Source organism: Polypterus senegalus, chromosome 3, assembly GCF_016835505.1.
Source record: "Polypterus senegalus isolate Bchr_013 chromosome 3, ASM1683550v1, whole genome shotgun sequence".
NCBI lineage: Eukaryota > Metazoa > Chordata > Cladistia > Polypteriformes > Polypteridae > Polypterus > Polypterus senegalus.
This window is the reverse complement of record NC_053156.1, coordinates 44,441,744-44,462,777: the sequence shown is the minus strand read 5'-3', so window position 1 is coordinate 44,462,777 and position 21,034 is coordinate 44,441,744. Positions and strand designations below refer to the sequence as shown.

At 40.8% G+C, this 21,034-nt stretch overlaps 1 protein-coding gene across 6 annotated transcripts in view; it reads right to left on the bottom strand.

Moving 5' to 3' along the window:
• LOC120525084 (disks large homolog 4) overlaps window positions 1–21,034 on the bottom strand; it is a 593,143-nt gene that overhangs the window by 63,325 nt on the left and 508,784 nt on the right. The window lies entirely within an intron of this gene.

The following is a 21,034-nucleotide window of genomic DNA, read 5'->3' as shown; positions in this document are numbered from 1 at the left end:
TGTTAAACACAAAACACTTCAGTCTCCCAGTATAGCTGGGCTTACAAAACCTGAGGAGCCACTCATTTGGAACCAGCATTATGGAAAGAATAATCATGAGTGATGAGGCAAAAAGAGCAGTGGCCAGCATGCGACGTTTATCAGTCACCAAACTGAACCACTGAAATTACAGGAAGATTGTAAGTTTGGAATGAAAAGGTAGGAAGAGGCACCAGGAGGGTGGCCATAGAAGAAAAAGGCCAGGAGACTCTGGTGTAGCTGGGCTGTTATGCTCTTTTTACTCTCGAGTCATTAGCCTTTTACTACACAGTTTAAACCAAAACTCCAATCCCTACTACCTCTCCTCATCTGGTTTACAGATCACAGTCAGTTTTTATTAAAAAAAAAAAGCAGACACTGAAGTGTTGATCCTATGGGGAAAAAATGAGACACTTCTCAGGGTCAGGCAGATGTCCCCCTTTGGGCTGGGCAATGATTCTTCCAGAAGTTCATCTACGGAATCCTCGTTATGACTTTTACTTCCTCTAATATCAGTTTCAATTGTCTTGTAGTCGCTCCACAAGAGGCCACGATCAACTGCAGTGGGTCTGCCCTGAGGACCTCACTAAACCATCCGGTGGGCAGTAGCGAAGGATGGTGTGTACAAAGATAATCAGTGTGAGCTTACGACCTGCACTTACCTGGAATCCCTCATTTGGAGGAAACAATCAAAATCTCTAGTCCCCAAGAGCTTACCCACGCGTCCTGGCACCAGGTTTACACACATTGATCCATTCAGTGTGCAGCCCCGGATGTCTAAGGGCATCACAGACCAGTTATTGCTCAATCCCATAAGCAGCTTATGCACGATAGGCCTCTTGGAATTTTCCTTCTGCTACGCATAGCTGGGAATACAACCCCCTGAAGTCTGTCACTGCCCCGTCTCTTTGCCCCCTGTGAAGACCTTATCTGTAAATAGGTGAGACTACGGGTGTTTCAAAACGGGTTACATTTTTATAATAGCAGAAAAGCAAATCCTTGGATTTGGAATCAATGAATAGTGAGGCGTTATCTTTAATAAAACAATTTTAAAAATTGTTCAATTAGATTTGAAAAAAATCTGGAAATTACTCTTATGGTGTCAGGTGTGGGATTCCTACAGCCTAGCCCAGGTGAAACTATCTTAGTGCATCATATCTCAGCACATGGTGTCCCTTGAATTCTGAAAATAGCCAATGCTTTCTGCCCAACTACAAAGCACAGTGTTGCTCTACACTGACAGGTCATTGTTGTGATCTGGGGTCTACAGAGAAGTGCCACCACACTGAAGTAAGAATAGCAACAAAAAAACATAATAAACAAGCAAAATCAGCTAATAGAAGGTGCCCTTGACAACCACCTTGGCCCATCCTGCTTTTCACCTTAATCAGCAAAGATCAAACCCCTAAATTCATGAATTCATTATTAAAACGTTGGAGCTCATTACTCTTTCAACATAGTTAACCACTTAACAAGTTGCAGCGTCTCAGCGTCGTGTGCACTGAATGTCACTTATGGAGTGCGTGGACCAACGGGGCACATACAGCAGCCCTAACCCGACACAGACAGGCAGGACACAAATTTCTCCATACAGCACACTTTTATTTACAGGTGGGGAAGTGCGTTCTTCACTCCCCACAAGAGCACAATGTCCATAAGACCAAAGGACAGTCCTTTTCCTTTCTTTTCTTTCTCTCTGCCTCTCCTGGCAAGCTTCATCCACCTCCTCCCAACTCTGGCTCCTCGAATGGAGTGAGGCGACTCCTTTTATTCAGTCCCTGGGAGTGCTGCAGGTGGCTCATCACCGTTAACTGGAATCACTCCCAGGTGTGGTGAAAGTCCACTGTAGGGCTCTGCAGCTCCCCCTAGTAGCCCCCACAGAATCCAGCAAGGGCTGTACCAAACTTCAACTCCCAGCATGCCCTGCAGGAATCTGTGGTGCCACAGCCGCCCTGGAGGGTTGCCCTCTAGTGTCTCGCAGATGCTCTTTCCCCTGGTCCTTCCATTCAGCTGCCATCCTGGCTGAGTAATGGCTGAGCCGCCCGTCACAAGTGATGTCCAAACCAATCGTATGTTCTTTTACAACAGCATTCTGGACTTTACCAACAGGACACCTAAACCTTTCTATGTGCATTTCAGCTTGCAGGGTGGGAGAAGTTTGACCTCAAAATGATTGCTGCTCATTTTCATCTGAAGGAGCCCAAGTGTATCAATAGAGAGGACTGTTTGGCAACAAACACATTTTAAATAAAGATACTGTAAACCAAAAACGGCAATTCGACAATCACTACAAATCCTTCAACTTCAATTGACATTTGTTAATTTAAGTTTTAAAAATAAGAAACTTAAAATGATTCACCTTCTCTACATACCCATGTAAAAACAAAAAAAGACCCTGCTAACCTTCCACACAAAAAAATCAGTGTTGGCACATTATTGCAATAACTCAAAATATCACACTGCATTATATTTTGAAATGTAAGAAGTAACGAATTAACAATGTTTGATGGCTTCCAGTGTGGGTGAGTTATCTGGAATTAACAAAAGTATTGTAATTCACTTTGGTGATTTAGTTTGTGTTTTTTGTCTTGAAGGTAAAGCACAGCACCTCATCAAGCCTATTGTGAGAATGAAAGAAAATGTCAAATGAAGGTAGGATAAATGTGTACTGGTGAGCAGTAAGCCTTTGATCTTCTTTTTTAAACTGTTTACAATCAGCAAAATTTCTTTTCAAGTATAATGTTAACTGGGAAGAGCGTTTATAACATTAAGGGCAATGCTAATGTTGCAACTATTGCAGCATGAAAAATGATAAGTGACCAAGATGCCCTAAAATTGTTTTATGGAACAAACAAATAAACATTAATAAATAAATAAATAAATAAAGGTAAAACAAATTATTTGCAGTTCTTCTGTGTATAATTAAACAGGTTTTGTCCCCTTGTCCCACAGGTGGAGGACTTGTTCTTTTATTACCAGCCATACCAACGTTCTCCTGCCCATAATCCTCTCCCACTTGTCATATTAATTCCTTCTGCTTCCTTCAGCTTTCTTTCTCTTGACATTTCCTTTTTCTTAATCTGACCATACAACATATGTCATCCCTGCCAGGGTCTGTGTCTCTCTTTAGTTGGCATTTTGTTTTATCTTACTTGCATGCAATTAATTTACTGTGGCCACCATAACAAATAATAAAGTGATTACTTTTCTACCACATTTTCAGTCACATAATGGTAATCTCCTGATGAGGAGATAAACAACAGGTAGGCAACCAGATAGATAGACATGAAAGGCACTATATATATAGATAGATAGATAGATAGATAGATAGATAGATAGATAGATAGATAGATATGAATGGCACTATATAATAGATAGATAGATAGATAGATAGATAGATAGATAGATAGATAGATAGATAGATAATCCTTGCTGTCAGGCATTTCAGTGCTTCCTCCCTGGGCACTCATCAAGTTTATTTAAAATACCATTTTGACATATCTGAACAATATACATCTATTTATTTAGACATCAATTGATCGATTGATTGATTGGTTATTATTTGTCCTACGAGTACTTATTCTTGTTCTTATGTTTCTGCTACAGTATGCATCTGAATTCCTCCTTGGGATTAATAAAGTCTATCTAATCTTATCTAGATAGATAAGGCACCATATTAGAACATTACATTAGAACATTAGAAAATTGTGACATGAGCAGGCCATTCAGACCAATAAGCTCATCCATCCTATTCCCCTAGTTTGCCCTAAATAACATCAAGTTGAGATCTGAAGGTCAATAAAATCCTGCTCTCCACCACACTACTTAGTCGTTTTTTCCATGTGTTTATGGTTACTTGTGTAAAGAAGAGCTTTCTTATATTTGTATGTCATCTGCCCTTAACAAGTTTCCAGTTGTGTCGCTGTATTCTTGTTGCAGAATTATTTTAAAGTAACAGCTGGGATCCACTTTACTAATGTCTTCCATAATTTTAAACACTTCAGTCATATCCCCTCTTAATCTTGGTTTTCTTAAACTAAATGGTTCAACTCCCTTAATCTCTCCTCATAGCTCCTAACTCTTAGTCCTGGAATCAGCCGAGTTGTTCTCTTGTTGACTTTCTCCAGTGCTTCTATGTCAAACTGCCCACAGTACTCCAGATAAGACCTCATTAGTGTGGTGTATAACTTAAATATAGCCTCCCTTGAATTGTACTCAACACCTCGTGATATATAACCTCCACTGGAGTTTCTGTAATGCTGCTATGTCTTTTTTGTAGCCTGGAGACCATAACTGCACACAGTACTCCAGATGAGACCTTGCCAGTTCGTTATATAACTCAAGCATAACTTCCCTTGACTTGTATTCCACACATTGTGCTATATAACATCCTATTAGCTTTCTTGATCACATCTGTCCACTTTGACTCCTAGGTCCTTCTCATTAGGTTTTCTTTCAAGTTTCTCCCTCTCCTTCTCCTGTTGTGTGTTCAAATCTAACCTTTTTACTTCCTACATGTAATACTTCATATTTACTTACATTACATTTCAGTCAGTCAGTCAGTCAGTCATTATCCAACCCTCTATATCCTAACACAGGGTCATAAGGGTCTGCTGGGGCCAATCCCAGCCAATACAGGACGCAAGGCAGGAACAAATCCCTGGGCAGAGCACATCTGCTACAAATCTGCTCAAGCCTGTATATTGTCCAGGTCCTTTATAACAATTTAGCTGATTCTACATTATCTGCCATGCCACCTAGTTTGGATCATCTGCACACTTAACCAACCTACTAGTTATATTCTTGTCCAGATTGTTTAAGTATATTAAAAAGAGCCGTGTCTCCCGCACTTTTAACATCACCAAATCCTGAGAAAGTTCCTCATACCATTACCCTTTGTCTCCTGTATTTGAACAGATTTTGTACCCAACTACATAGCATGCACTGAATTCACACTTCTTTTAGTTTGATCACTAATGTCTCATGTGTTACCTGACCCAACGCCTTCTGAAAATCAAGATAAATAATATCACCCATCTGATTGTATTCTTTGGCTGCTTCCTCATAGAATTCCAACTTATTAGTAAAATATGACATTGCCCATCTGAACTCATGTTGAGTACTTGCTAAAGCCCTCTTCTGGACATGTGCTGCTCAATCTTTTCCTTAATAATTTCTTTCATTAATTTAGCTGGGATGCACATTATGCTTACTGACTTATATTTACTTGAATCAGCCCTATCTCCTTTTTTATACACTGATACGTAATATATAAAATCATAAATAGACAGATAGATAAGGCACTAGGTAATCATATATACTTTATTTGTTCCAAAGGTAAATTGAAAGTTTATCATTTTAATGTTTATATTAAATGTGTCACTGTAGTCTGTATACTCTACAGGTTTTGCTCTCATACAGCTTGCTTTTGAAATACTCTTTTTTTGTACCATGCATATTTTATTTCTATGTATTATTATTATATTATTTTTGTATTCATTATGTCTTTTGCTTTAACTATTGTGCTATATCAGTCTGTAAGAAAGTGTTTCCTTGGATGCAAGGAGAAAAGCTGAGAAAGTTTTGTTCCTAGGGCTTTTCTAGCATGAGAGGTGAAGCACCTAGTTAAACTCTGATTATTGTTACAAAACAATTATTTTAAAGTTAAAAAGTGTTAGAACTGCATCAACACAGAACCCCAGGCATGCTGAAGCAACACAACTACTGACCTGGTCAACCCTGGGGCTTTTGAAACGATTTCCTCCATAACCTTCCACCAATTTCTCCTCCATAACTCTCCAAACTTCTGCTCACTCCAACAGCATCTGGAGAAGACAACAGCTGGAGCACCAAGAGCACCTTGGCTAACTGCTCTGCTCATCTCTGTCAAATTTTATCGTGCGCCTCCCAGCAGCGTCTTACTGTGGATTTGTATGCCGTGATTGGCTTGTATAGCTGTTGTGGTTATTTTGTTGCTGCTTTGGTTTTGAGGCTGCACTGTTAGTGGAACAACTTTTGTCAGCTGGACAATTGCCAGCTTACACTCACTCCTGGATGCAGAGCACACTCTTTTGTGTCAAATAGGACATATTGCCACTTAATGGCAAGGGCTCACTGTGTTCTCAAAAATTACAGTCATTGGCAGTTATGAACAGGAGAAATATTAAAGTATCACATCTTTAACAGACTAATTAAACTTAACTGACAGGCACTCCATCCAGTTATAAAATACAATAAGCTTAGTCCTTATTTATATTACAGTACATACTGTATATTATCCTTCAGGTATTTCTTTCCACCTCTTTACACACTTATCTTTGTTTCTCTTGATCCTAAGTTACACTTTTTCCATCCAACCACACCTTTCCTATCTCACTTTTTATTTTTGTATTTCACCTTGTCAAACTGTACATTTTTCCATCTGCCACATTATTTGTAAAAGTTAACAAACTGGTATACTGTGGGCATCATGATAGCTCTGTGACACATACCGTGGAATAAAATGCAACACGGTATACAAAACCCTTTCACTTTAAGGGAGATGAACCAAATAGGTCACTCATAGGTATTTTGTCTTCCAAGCCTGGATCCTCCTAAGCCACCAGTCAGTTAAACAACAACCCTGGGATGCCTGGAGAGCCTAGGTCACTCCAGACAGCACAGGGCACCAGGCTGAAAACAATCCTGGATAAAATGCCAGTTTAACATCATGCCACTCTCATAGAGTCATGGGTTTGATCAGAAACATGCACACCAGTAGGTCACTAGTAGGAGGTCATTTTGTGAGGCTTCTGCAGTGTTCCTAATGTTCCCCCTTGCACAAAGGAGCAGCTACGCAGATGTTGTCCTCTCCTAGTAAAATGGCCCATCTCCTGCACACATGTAGTTGCTGAAGAAAGGCAATTAACAGAAGACACATCAAACATGAGACAAAAGCAGCAGTCAACATCTTATATTTACAGTGAGCTGTAAAGGAACTCAACATTTCTGGGAGATCAGCTTTCCGCAGTTGTGTGAGATCTCTCACAATGACTTTTTGCTTCAAATCCTATTGGCAGGCATTACACCGATGTTACTTTGCTAGCTTGACTAGTTTCTCATTCTATGTGTTATAATCCTGTCAGCTGTAATGATAATACATTATTCATGATTTCATAAGATGCATGACCCCCTCAGCAAAGTTGCTTGCAACTTTCTGTTGTTTTTTTCTTTCTTTAATTATTCTTTTGCTTTTTCCTTTAACTGTGTTTATGTGTGGGTTTCCTATTGGGATTGCAGTTTCTTCCCACAGTCCAAAGATTTGTTTCTAGGTTGACTCTAAATTGGCATGGATTCTGTTACGGTGGGTGTATGCGTGAGTGTGCCCTGGAACTATGCTGTATAGCTCCTTTCACAGCAATCAACATTACCAAAAAGTTTACATAGAGAACAAAAATGAAATATAAAGCACCAGGTAATAACAAGGTAGATGACAAGCTATTTGAAACAGAAGATTAGAGGGATTATCTCTCCCTGCTGGCTTAATAACAAGTAGAAATTTCCCTGGAGGAGATGCAGGCTGTTGCTGAAATGGGATGGAATGTATGTGAGTGAGTGAATGAATGAGTGAGTGAGAATATAAGCAAGATTATGGGATGCAGAAAAAATAGTTTAAGGGTTTCTTGAAAGATAAAGTGAAGCCGTACAGCTCTTGGGACCTCAGTGTAATATCCGCTCTGCCCGTGTATGCATTGGTTAATTCCTGGGACTACAGTTTCCTCTCTTATCACAGAAACAAGCTTCCTCCATACTGATCCTCGACACTGTAACTCTACAGGTAGTCTCCTGAGTCTCTGCTCTATTCGTTGTTCATCTATGCGAATGAGGAATACGACCAAGCCCAGCTTCAACTCCAACATGAAATTTGATGGTGGCCAGAGGTGGGTAGAATAGCCAAAAAGTTTACTCAAATAAGAGTAGCGTTACTTCAAAATAATATTACTCAAGTAGAAGTAAAAAGTAGTCATCCAAAAAATTACTCAAGTAAGAGTAAAAAAGTATTTGGTGAAAAGAATATTTAAGTACCGAGTAACTTTGATCATAATAAATGATTTATTTTTTAGAAATGTAATAAGACAGACAAAAATATAAAATAATGTGCAAATTCTGCTATTTCCAAATAACAAAATAAAAAATGAGTAAAAATAACATCTTTACAAAATAAAGATGCACAAATAACACAAAGTTCCACATTTCAGTTTTTCACAACAAAGCTTTTGAAGCCGATACCTACAGTAGGTAACATGTATGTTTGAACAGTGCAAACTACTTACTGCGACATGATATCCTCTACACTGACAGTATGATACTGGATATTCACTTGCCCTCCAAATAGCTCAGCTGATAGAAAATATCATTAGAACAAAGCAGCTTCTGCACGTACAAGAAGTCTCACTTTATCTTGACTGTCTGTCTCCGTGCATGTTTGGTTAAAACGTGCTTGTTGTTCATTCAGTGAAGTGATGGTTAAGCTTCAGCAGGAGTTGGCTCTCAAGGTTCCTGCAGTGAAGCTGTGACTGTTTAGCAGTGATCAGGAGCCCTGCATGACTAAAAAGCCTGTCACATGCTGCAGACGCAGGAAGTTTGTGTGTGGTCATGTGACTGCATGGCTATGTCTGATTAGTGAAACAGAGTCATGTGATTATTGTTTCTACGTCTATTTGGTGAAACAGAATCATGTGATTATTGTTGCTACGTCTGATTGGCGATACGGAGTCATATGATTATTGTTGCTACGTCTGATTAGTGAGATTGGTAGATCCACTGGCGACTTCTCTCTCACTACAATATAGAGTATATAATGTGTAAATGGAAAAAAGTAATGAGTCGAGTGTTGCCCAATGTAAGCTGAGTAAGAGTAGCGTTTCTTCTCCAGAAATGTACTCAAGTAAAAGTAAAAAGTATGGTGCAGTAAAACTACTCGTAGAAGTACAATTTTTTTAAAAAGTTACTCAAGTAAATGTAACGGAGTAAATGTAACTCGTTACTACCCACCTCTGGTGGTGACGCACTACTATCATTGGCCTGATCACCAATAATTATAATATGACTGACAGAGATGAGATTTGCCTTCTGGCACAGTGGGGAGAGGACAGCAGGCCATAAAACTGAGGAAGGAGAAGATACACCACATTGCCATCGACATCAGAGGAGATTCTGTTGAGAGGGTGAGGAGCTTCAAATTTCTTGATGTGACATCATTGATGAACTCAAATAGGCTCCACACATCTCAGCTATCACGTCTGGACTTTCTCCAGTGCTGCTATGTCTTTTTTGAAATATGAAGGCCCAAACTGCCTACAGTACTCCAGATGACACCTCATAAGTGGCCTATAACTTAAATATACCCTCCCTTGACTTGTACTCAACACAACATGATGTATAACCTCCTCTGGACTTTCTGTAGTGCTTCTATGTCCTTTTTGTAGCCTGGACACAAAAATTACACAAAGTACTCCAGAGGAGGCCTCACTAGTGTGTTATATAACTTAAGCATAACTTCCCTTGACTTGTATCCCATACATTGTGCTATATAACTTTCTTTTAGCTTTCTTGATCACATCTGTACACTGGATGCAGACAGAGATAAGTCCACTTTGACTCCTAGGTCCTTCTCAACAGGTTTTCTTTCACGTTTCAGACCACCTCTCGTGTGTTCAAATCTAATCTTTTTACTTCCTACATGTAATAGTTCATATTTACTTAAATTAAATTTCATCTGCCATAAATCTGCTCAAGCCTGTATATTGTCAAGGTTTTTTATAACAATTTAGCTGATTGTACATTATCTGCCATTCCACCTAGTTTGGCATCATCTGCAAACGTAACCAACTTACTAGTTATATTCTTGTCCAGATTGTTTATTTATATTAAAGAGAGCTGCGACCCCTGTGTGACCACCGAGGAAGCTTACAAGTGTCTTTACTCCCACAAATGTCTGGGAAAAGCCTGGATGTCTCCATCTCTCCTCAGCACCGTCTACTAGTGGACAGCAGTGTCTGTACTCAGTGGCTATGTTACAACTGGTGTGGCACCAGCTTAGGCCTGCAGAGCACTACAGGAGGAAATCGAGTCAGTATATCGGGATAATTAATGTGTTCCAGATGTGCATTTCATTTTGTCTTGTTTTTCATGTTCATGACTACTGATTTGAAACTCAGTTTGACAAACTGAATTTTTTTTATGTCTTTTCTGTATTTACCCAACTGTGAGTAACAGCGCATGACTGTTTGGATTGTGTTTCTTACATCACAGCAATGGAGACACTAGAAATTGGGCAGCATTCACTACATTTGCTACCCCTCATGGGATACACTGTCAATTCTTTGTAGCTTCAAATCCAAGTAGGCCTTAACACTGCAGTTTTGACTTTTGTTTTGGGTTTAGCATTTCAGTTTTGGTAGCACACTCTTTTCTGATGTCAGCAACATTTCTTGGCTCATGTTATCATCTTTTGGCACTTTTTACTCACAATAATCTCGGTATATCACTGGCACACAGCTCCCTCCATAGGAAGGCTAACAGCCTTATTAAAGACCTCAGCCATCATGCACAATTACAGGCGCAGGACCATTAGCACTTGCATGATGAATGTCTCTCCTCACATCACAAAAATACTCCACAGCCACTTGTACAGTCAACTTCACGACCGGACCTGACGCCTGTTTCTTAGATCCTCTGTTTTGTATAAGTAACTGTACGTGCACTGGGCTGGCTTCACATCTTGGGTTCGTTCCTACTTTGCGCTTCATGTTGCCAGACTCTCCCAAACACTGAGAAGTGGGAGTGGGCTCATTAAATACATGAATGGATGATTTGTGCCCCCCATCTCCCACAGGTGGAAGTTTTGAGTTACTATGAAAAGGGATGGGTTAAATAGAAAATATAAATACAGATACTGCTGGAGAAAAGTCAGATTATGGGGAGAATGTCAGCCTTTAAACCCTGCGGCTGAAATCCCACGTGGATTTAGTGTCCGGTACAGGTGCTCATCTTAAATGAGCTACAAAATGCAAATCTATCTTCATGCCTCCAGCAAGTGTCAAGCTGGTGTACAGAAACATCAGCAGCAATGAAGCGCAGTAAAGTGCATTTTATTATTTAATCAGATAGAGAGTTTAGGTTGCTGGCTGGACACAGATCATTCTGCTAGGCCACTCTCCTTCGCCTGTCTGGCTACATCAGTCCCTGACAGCTCACTTTTTATTCTTCAACCGGCACATTGATCTTCCAAGTTTCATGGCCATTTCTTGGTAAAATAGAATCAGGCCTCCTACTGTCCTGTGAAAGTGAAGGAAACAACACAATGACGTGCAGCACAACTCAAACATTCAAATCTGTTGTCAACTCATTTTTAAAGATTAATGGAGAGGACGTGGTGTGGCTCCAGATCACAGAAGAGCTACCTGGTGGTCCACTGAGACTGCAGCAGAAGTTGACTCTTCCCAGTCAAGGATATGAACTAGGAACGTGATAGCTTTGTGGTCTTATGTCAGTAGAACACACTGAAAGGTTCATGAAAAAAACCAAAATGGATAACTGGTCACACAGAATTCTCTTGATGACCCAGCAGGAGGGACTTGACACAGTCCAGTTAAGAATTTTAAATGGGGGGGCTTACTGATTTCACTCTTTTGCCCACTGACCTGTGTAGATACCCTCTTTGAAGGAGTCAAAATTGATGTGACTTGTGACCACACAGGAACTTGAAGGCTCAACTGTAAGTCTTGAGAGCAATGGAGGACAAGCTCACCAGGGCTATAGCTGTGGCCATACACCAACTGCGCTCTTTAATCACTGAAATGCCTGTTCTCAGAATAGTCAGGGAGGAAACGATTTGAAAAAAGAAAGAATCAAATGAAAACGAAACAAAGAGACTTAAAAACTCCAGAAATGAAAAAAAAAACAGGCAGTCTAGAAAGGCATAACATGGAACGGCTCTTTGCTATTTCATAATGGCACTGTATCATTCAATCTACAGCTGGTTTAGTCACAGAACTGAACTATTTGATCACAAGCTGGTGGAGTACCAATTTTTAAAATGAAATCAATACAAGCTATTACTGAGTTGTTTATATTGTCATCACTTTTGAATGCAAAGATGCTTTATGGCCTCAAGTAGATAGGCAAGCGGAGATCAATTGAGGAATGAGCATCAGGAACCTGGTGCTCAATGCAGGCTTTGATAAATGGGGCAATATGAAGCACTGAAGCAGCAGCGGGCCTACTATGCAGCATCACAGATGACGCGTCTCTGACCTCTCCACTTGGCCTGGTGTTGGGGGGGCTTTAAGTGTCATTATCAATTTTGCCCACACATAAATGTGTAACAAGATTTCCAAGCTCTGCAGGAGCCTTTGTCACTCCTGGTTAATCCGTTGGCAGGATGACGGGCTAAAGCAGATGACAGGAAATGTTCCGAGACCACAGGGGGCTACGCCTGCTAAGCGGCTACCAACGGTGGTTGAGGTAGTTAGGGGGGTGGTGTGTGCAAAGACCACTTTCTCAGCAGGTCAGAGTGTTGCTCCCTTCCTGGACACATGTCTTACTTAATCCTAAAACTTGCCAGCTTGCACTTGCCTGGGTGCCTCCCACAGCTTCACACTGCAGGAAACAGGTTTAAATACGTACGTAATCCAGAGAGCAAGGCCTAGTGGCTGACATTCTGTCCTATCTTGTGACATGCTGTCAGGCAGCCGAGGGACTCACTTAATGTGCCTGTGCTTCAATTTAGTACATGTACAGTATATACAGTGCCCTCCATAATGTTTGGGGCAAAGACACCTTATTCCTTGATTTCCCCCGCTGCTCCGCAGTTTAAAATCGAACACTTCAGACGAGATTAAAGTGCACATTGCAGACTTTCATCTAAGGGGATTTGCATATATTTCAGTCACACCATGTACTGTAGAAATTATAACACTTTTTATACAAGGTCCCCCCATTTTAGTGCACCACAATGTTTGGGACAATTGGTGTCGCCGGTGTTTGTGGTGACTCAGATGTGTTTCTTTGCTTCATTAGTGCAGGCATAAGATACCTTGGCGTGCTTCTACCTACCTACTACACTCAGAGTCTGAAGTCACCAATGTTCAACATGAGGACCAGACCTGTGCTAATGAAAGTCAAAGAAGCCATTATGAGGCTGAAAATCAAGAATAAAACCATTAGAGTCATCGATTAAACCCGAGGATTAACTAAGTCAAGTGTAACGAATGTCATTAAGTAGAAAGAACGCACTGGTGAGCTCAGTAATCACAAAGGGGCTGGTAGGCCAAGGAAGACCACCATTGCTGATGACAGAAGAATCCTCACCATAGTAAAGCCCCAAATGTCCATTTTACAGATCAGAAACTTTCTTCAGGAGACAGATGTGTATGTGTCAGAGACGACTATCTGAACTGAAATCCAGAGGCCACACTGCAGGAGGCAAACCACTAGTTAGCCACAAAAACAGGATGTCGAGATTACAGTTTGTGAAAAAAGTATTTAAAAAAGCCTGCAGAATTCTGGAAAAAAATCTTGTGGACAGATGAGACAAAAATGAACCTGCATCAGAGTGATGGCAAGAGCAAAGTGTGGAGACAAAAAGGAATTGCCCAAGATCCAAAGCACACCACCTCCTCTGTTAAACATGGTGGGGGGTGTTTTGGCTTGGGCATGTATGGCTGCCACAGGTGCTGGCACATGTCTTTTCATTGATGATGGAACTACTGACGGCAGTCACACAATTAATTGTGAGGTGTACAGAAATATTTTATCTGCTCAGGTTCCAGTAACTGCCTCCAAACTCAGTGGACGGCACTTCATCCTACGACAACATCCAAACATATATATATATATATATATATATAGTGGTCTTTGGCTGGCTTGTCATCCCGACCAATACCCCCAGGCCGCCAGATGGAGCCCTCCCTGCAGTATGGAGGTGCCCCGAAGACCAGCAGGGAATCATGGACAATGTAGTTTTTATACACAGCCCTGCTGGATACCACAGGGGCCGCAAGAGGGAGCTGCAGGGAGGACCAAAGAGTCAATTGTGCCCTATAAGCCGGAATTGCGTCATAGGAGGAGCGATGACAGAAGTGAACTACTTCCGGGCTGAAGAAAAGGACTTGTACCTGACCCGGAAGTGATAAAGAATCACATGGAATGGGGATTGGGAACACTTCTGGGTCAGAGAGTATAAAATGACTGTGGGAGTGGAGGATTGGTTTATTGTTAGTATTGTGATTTGTATTTGCGTATAGCGGAGGAGAGGGTGCTTTGTGCACTGTGTTGTAGAAATAAAGTCAACTTTTGGACTTTTAACTGGTGTCTGGCGTTCTATACTAATAAAAGGCAAAGCCCTCACTGACTCACTCACTCACTCACTGACTCATCACTAATTCTCCAACTTCCCATGTAGATAGAAAGCTGAAATTTGGCAGGCTTATTCCTTACAGCTTACTTACAAAAGTTAAGCAGGTTTCATTTCGAAATTCTACACGTAACGGTGATAACGGTCAACAACGTCCGCCATGTTGAACTTTCTTATTTATGGCCCCATCTTCACGAAATTTGGTAGGCGGCTTCCCTGCGCTAACCAAAACCAATGTACGTACTTATTTTGATGATATGAGGCCACTGTCGGCCGCCATATTGAACTTTCCAACGTCACTAATTCTCCAACTTCCTGTGTAGGTAGAAGGCTGAAATTTGGTACTTATTTTGGTGGTATGATGCCACTGTCGGCCGCCATATTGAACTTTTCAACGGTCTTTGTTACTTATGGGCCCATCTTCAAGAAATTTGCTACGCGGTTTCCCAACGCTAACTGAATCCTACTTACGTACATATATACGTCCATAGCCTGCAGCTCAGTCACTGTGTGAGGCGTTGGGTCCCCCATCCCAACGCCTCCCACGTTGTTGGCTGCCTGCCTGTATAAGGCCGTCCGTCGCTCCAGTCTCTACATTCCTTTCCTTGCTTCGCCACGGGATTCACGTCTCCCTGCTGATAACTACAGCCTTTTTATTTAATTCATGGCTTCTCCGCTGTTTTTTTGTTCATTTATTATGATTAATGTTATTGTGTAGGTATTTTAGATTTACTTTACATCGTTCAGGTACCCATTTCCTTTATCGTTCCAATTGTATCCGCATTAACATATCTATCGAGGTGATCACCATCGATCAAAGAACTGTCACTTACCATGTGGTTTCCATGCCCAGAGATGGCACCTCTCTTTTCCATTCTCTGTGTTACATATTGCACAGCCATATCAGGCTCACTCTTGATATCCGAAGGAACATTGTGTCTTATGTATTGAATGACTGGGACAGGTTCAAGGTGTGGACTAATGACGGTACAGGAGATAATTATACTACACAGGAGCACTAGAAGAGTGAAATGCTTAAGCCCTTCACCTATAGTTCTGCATGTGAGTTGATGGCTGCCGCTGAATTGTTTGGTTGTCGCTTTCAAGTGTACCGAAATGGCCAAATATTTTACACCTTTCGACAACCGCCAATGCCTCTTAAACATCTTAGATTCACAGGTGACGATTTCAGTAGTGGACACTTTGATGTGATATGAATGTTTAAACTCTCAAAAGCTGGATGTGAAGTTATCGATGAAACCAGTTGTATACTTACAGCGCTTGACAGATGCCGAATGTCTCTTCAACACAAGTCCTACAAATACTGTCGTAATTGAAACAAACCATGAAACTCAAACCGATTATGACAGCAGCAATCCAAGCTGTGAGATTTGAGACAAGATTACTGTTCACATGGCCAACTGTACGTTGCATGCTCAAGAGTAAGCTCAGTGCACAGCTTGGTCATATTACAACCGGAGGGCCGAACACACAAGAGATCCTTAACAAATAATTATTGGCATATTTTCCCTCAGTTTAAAAAGGTTTACTTTTCTTCTTAATAAAAATTTTAAGGCAGTACTTCGCCGCTGCGAAGCACGGGTATTTTGCTAGTATATTTATATATTGTAAGAACTAGTCTGTCCACAGACAGACACGACACCGCAATGTCCAAACACACACACGTTTATTCCACTATTTACAAAACTATTTACACGATTGTACTCAGTCCTTGGTCCTTCGGGCCGCCTCCACTCCCATCTCGCAAGCTCCGTCCTCCTCCACCCAACTCCGGCTCCTTGAATGTAGTGAGGCAGCCCCTTTTATAACGCCCCAGATGTGCTCCAGGCGCCTGATGATGAACTTCCAGCAGCACTCCCCAGTGTGGCGGAAGTGCTGCCCTTGCACCTGGAAATGCCATTCATGGTCTGTCAGCACTTCCTGGTGTACCGGAAGCACTGTCCCCCAGGGATCAAGGACCGTCTCCCGGTCCCTCCTTCCTCCATGCGTCCCGGCGGGGCAGGGTTCCTGGCTGTCTATTACAATATAAATGATATATATATGTGTGTGTGTGTATATATATATATATATATATATATATATATATATATATACTTTGTATATATATGCGGTGGGCTGGCGCCCTGCCCTGGGTTTGTTCCTGCCTTGCGCCCTGTGTTGGCTGGGATTGGCTCCAGCAGACCCCCGTGACCCTGTGTTAGGATATAGCGGGTTGGATAATGTCTGATTGTATTAAATATGTTGAATTATACATATTTTATATAGACATATAATGTATCTTGATTTTGTATGTTTACATAAATAATGACATAAATGTTTACAAACACAGTATCAATAAAATGTGAGTATGAAATTTTAGACATTAAACATTATTTGTATGTCTTAGGCACCTACATGTTATAAACAAACCCTTACAGCAAAATGAATGCATGAAATATGAACAACAATTACACAAATCAATAAATACAGAATTTATATTCATTTAATTTCCAAACCTAAGTCTCAAATGCGCACAGTCACTGGTTGAAAGTCCAGCAGTTTCTCTCTTGAGACAGGGCTGTGAGTGCAACAGGCTTCATTATAGCATTTGGAATGAAAATAAAAATTGAGTGCGCCTAGAAAACATCCTCACGACAGAATAAAAAGGGGATGGTGTTAATAATATGTGCATCGAGTAAGATGCACCGCCTGTATTCACAAACCAATAAAGCTGCACTCAAGCGGCAGATGGGAAAAGGGCAAAGACAGCCTGAGGGGAAACACAAAGGAAGAAAGCTAATAGTTAAGAAAATAATAGACTGCAAAGACAGATGAGATAAGCACTTCTGAGGATCAATGATGATCCAAGACCTAGGCATTCAGTGCAAGCCTGGGTGAAGGCCGCTGCCATCCCATTGCTCAGGGTGACTGGTCACTTACAGGTGCTGAACCGAACCACAGCCTACTAGGGATGGACATTTAAGGAGCGTTACTTCATCTGAGCCTCTAATCAGAGACTAATTCTGCCTTTTCTTAACAAGACGTTTAATTGTTCTTTTTCCAAATTCAAATTGGGTTAAACATAGAGATATCAAGCTTAGCTGCTTGCCAAATACATTTCCTGTTGGATTTCATTCTAGTGTTACTATTTTACCAGAGTGCACTTCATTGCTGTCTCAGTTGGGGCCTCCATTTTCCCACAGTTGCGTTTCAATGATTGGTAAAGTACTTGAGAGATTATTAGTATAATCTTGTCTACAGGGTACTGTGAAATTCTTACTTTACATCTGGAGAAAATTACCAAGAAGCACGGTGGACAGTAGGACTACAGGGACCTTCAGATCTTGACTTGATGTTATTTGGACAGTCTAGGTGAGTTGGATGGGTGAGCTTGCTGTCCTGTTCTTGTCACAATTGTCCTATTGTTCTACTGTTCTAATAAGATCTTTCATGTCTGACCAACATTCAATATGATTAAAAGATGCACTTAGTTTCATAAGTTATGCCCCTTTATTATGAATGTGCAGCCCATCACAGTTCTATGGCTTTCTGATTAGAGGTGACCTTCTTAAGTATTCAGTTTACAATGTATTTATGTATACCACCCTTCACTAAAGGCAGCACGGTGGTGTCTCACAGTAAGGAAACTTGGGTTCACATCCCAGGTCTTCACTGCATGGAGTTTGCCTGTTCTCCCCGTGTCTGCGTGAGTTTCCTTCAGGTGCAGTCTAAAGACATGCAGGTTTAGGAGTATCGGCGATATTACACTGGCCTTAATGTGTGGTTGGTGTGTCTGTGTGTGTTTGTGTGTTCACTTTGTGATGGACTGGTGACTCGTTCAGGGGATTGTTCCTGCCATGTGCCCTATGCTAGCTGGGATAGGCTCAGCACCCCCTCACGACCCTGTTCAAGGATAAGCGGATTAAACAGTGACTGATGGCTCTTCACTAACTGGGGTGAGACCAGTTGCAACAAAGCTATAATGTAATAACAATAAATTGGTAAATCTTATAACATTAACATATGTAAACACTCAAACTGCTCTCTAGCCCACAGTAAAACAGTAATCAATATGATTAGCATAGTGAAATCACAATATTATGAAGTCCATTAGAACTGAGATATGGATGTATAATGAACTAATACTAGAAAGAAAGCCAATTCATCTTCAGAAGAGCTGCGATGTGATGTCCCAATCCCTTTGTCTGTGGGCTGGAAATTGACCTTCTCAATAACACTGAAGACATACAATACAAATCAACGTGCCCAAGTTATATTTGTAAAGACACTTTAGTTAAGCAAATTATTGCAGTCTCTTTTTAAACACATATCATGAATTGAAATGCAGATAAACAAGAAGGGGAATAAAAATAAATTAGAAGACAACATTACATTTTGATTATATGGTGTTTAGAGAGCTTAGCTGAAACAATGTTAAAATTAAGGTCTTATGTTGAATGTTTGTGTTCTGCATTATTTCTTCTTATCCTTTTGTAATTATATTTATTTGTATTTTGGCACCGCAGGGACTGCACCTAATTTCGCTGTATTTGTTACAATGACAATAAAGATCTTCTGATTCTGATTCTGAAATAGTGTAACCAGAAACACAGTTTAAGATCCCTGTCCACGGTGCTGAAAATGATGGCCTCAAGTCCCTGGATATAAAGTTGCTGGGAAGGAGAGGTAATGATGGAGAAAGAAAGTATGGAGTAAAAGATCATTTGCATTTTGTTAGTGTCAGAAAATTTAGAATGGAGTCAGGAATGGCTTACATAAGGTCCTTAGAGTGTGAACATGTATCACAATTCACCGACTAGTTTTACCAAGCTCACAAACTCTTTCATACTTCATGCAATATCCCTTTTAGCTTGTGTGTTGACAGGATAATCCCCTATGGGATTGAGGGTTCACCCGAAATTGAAATAGGATAGAAGGCTACACACTGCCACTTGGTTTATAATGGCCAAAGCCAAACGGTCCGTTTTTCCTTGCATGTGGGCATGTCTAATTTCACCTGTGCAGAATGCTGAGTCTGTGCTCTCAAAATGAAGCATCAGCGTCAGTTTAATTGGGGTGTGTGGAGGAGTATTGCAAAGCTGCATGTTTTTGAAGCTGAACATGTGGACACAACCCTTTTAAAATGTCTTCCTATTTTAGAGGCAAGCCAGTTCTTTACCTTGTCTTCTCCCACCTACTTAGAATGTCAGACAAATGACCTCCTCTGTAATAATATGACAAGTGCTACTGAAATATTAATACTGTGTAAAGAGACAATAAAAATTCAAGCAGCATTTCCAGGAAGTACCTTTAACTTGTAAGTGTGCTAAATAAATAATCTCCTTAACTTGTGATATATAGCAACGAGATGACTTTCAATGGTTATTTTATCTGTGACATGCTTTTCTTTTCACTTTATATACTTTTCATTTCCGGATAATTTTTGATTGAATGCTGCCTAGATAGATCTGGAGTTGCTGTGATGCAGAACTGGGTTGGGTTCTGGACGCGGGGCTGGATTTTTCTCTAATGCTGTACTTGCAGATATATGCAGCATGCACTTATTTCCTGTCATGGAGCGCTGGAGCCAGTAGGGGGCTCTCTAGCCCACAAAGAGAAAAAAAGAGGAGAATGTGGTCCCAAAATAGGTATAATGCTTAGGAATCCAAAACGCCTGGAAACAGCACTGGTAAATGTGTACTGGATTAATCAGCGACTAAATCAAAATAAATTTAATGGACATTAAACTGAATTTCAAAGAAAATCTGGATGAAAGATATATTAAACATAAAACTAAATCCCTTTTGTGACACCCACAACAAAACACATATCAAGGAAAGGATGCTTGGGGTGGAAATTACAAAATTCTCATCATTTTGTTTTTGTGATCTATTATTCTGTTGGTTCTGCAGATTAAAATCACATCACTCAAAGCATATGGGAATCCAGAAGAAAGAAGGCAATTTCTGGTTATGCTGTCTGCCAATGGAGATCCTTTAAAACCCACCCGTCCTTTAGTGTTTTTTTTCAGGAGAAAGATTCTTACGCTATACGTGTGCAACCTCCCCGCCCTCCTTTCTCAAACAAACACTTTTCCTTCACAACGTAATTAGCAGCGATGCTTATGAGCTTTGGCATCCACAGGCATCTCTTTGAGTTGTCAAAGGCCAACTAAGCTCATTTTCAGATGATTATGCAGTCTGGCACAGTGCACTTTTGTCTGTTTGCAGATCAACGAATAATTTAAATCCTTTATTTAATAAGGAACGCGGGACAGCTGCCTGTGAACTCGTTTCACATTCATTAGAGGTAATAAAAACATTTAGCGACCAATCAAGCGCATTCAAAGTTGCTGCCAAATGCAGCATACTGTACGTTGCTTACACAGGGTACACCGTGGACATGCGCATCATTCGGCCTTTACATGTACCTTACTGCGCCTTTGCTTTGCAGTGACAAGCCGTGTACCATGGGGTTTCCTTTACAGAGTGTGGTTGACAGGCTGGAAGGCAGAAGTTTATGAATCATTGGTCCCCAGTACAACTGCCTATGTGGCATACTGACACATTACAAAAGGCAAAAATGCAGAGTCCTAACCCCTATCAGACCCATTAGGCC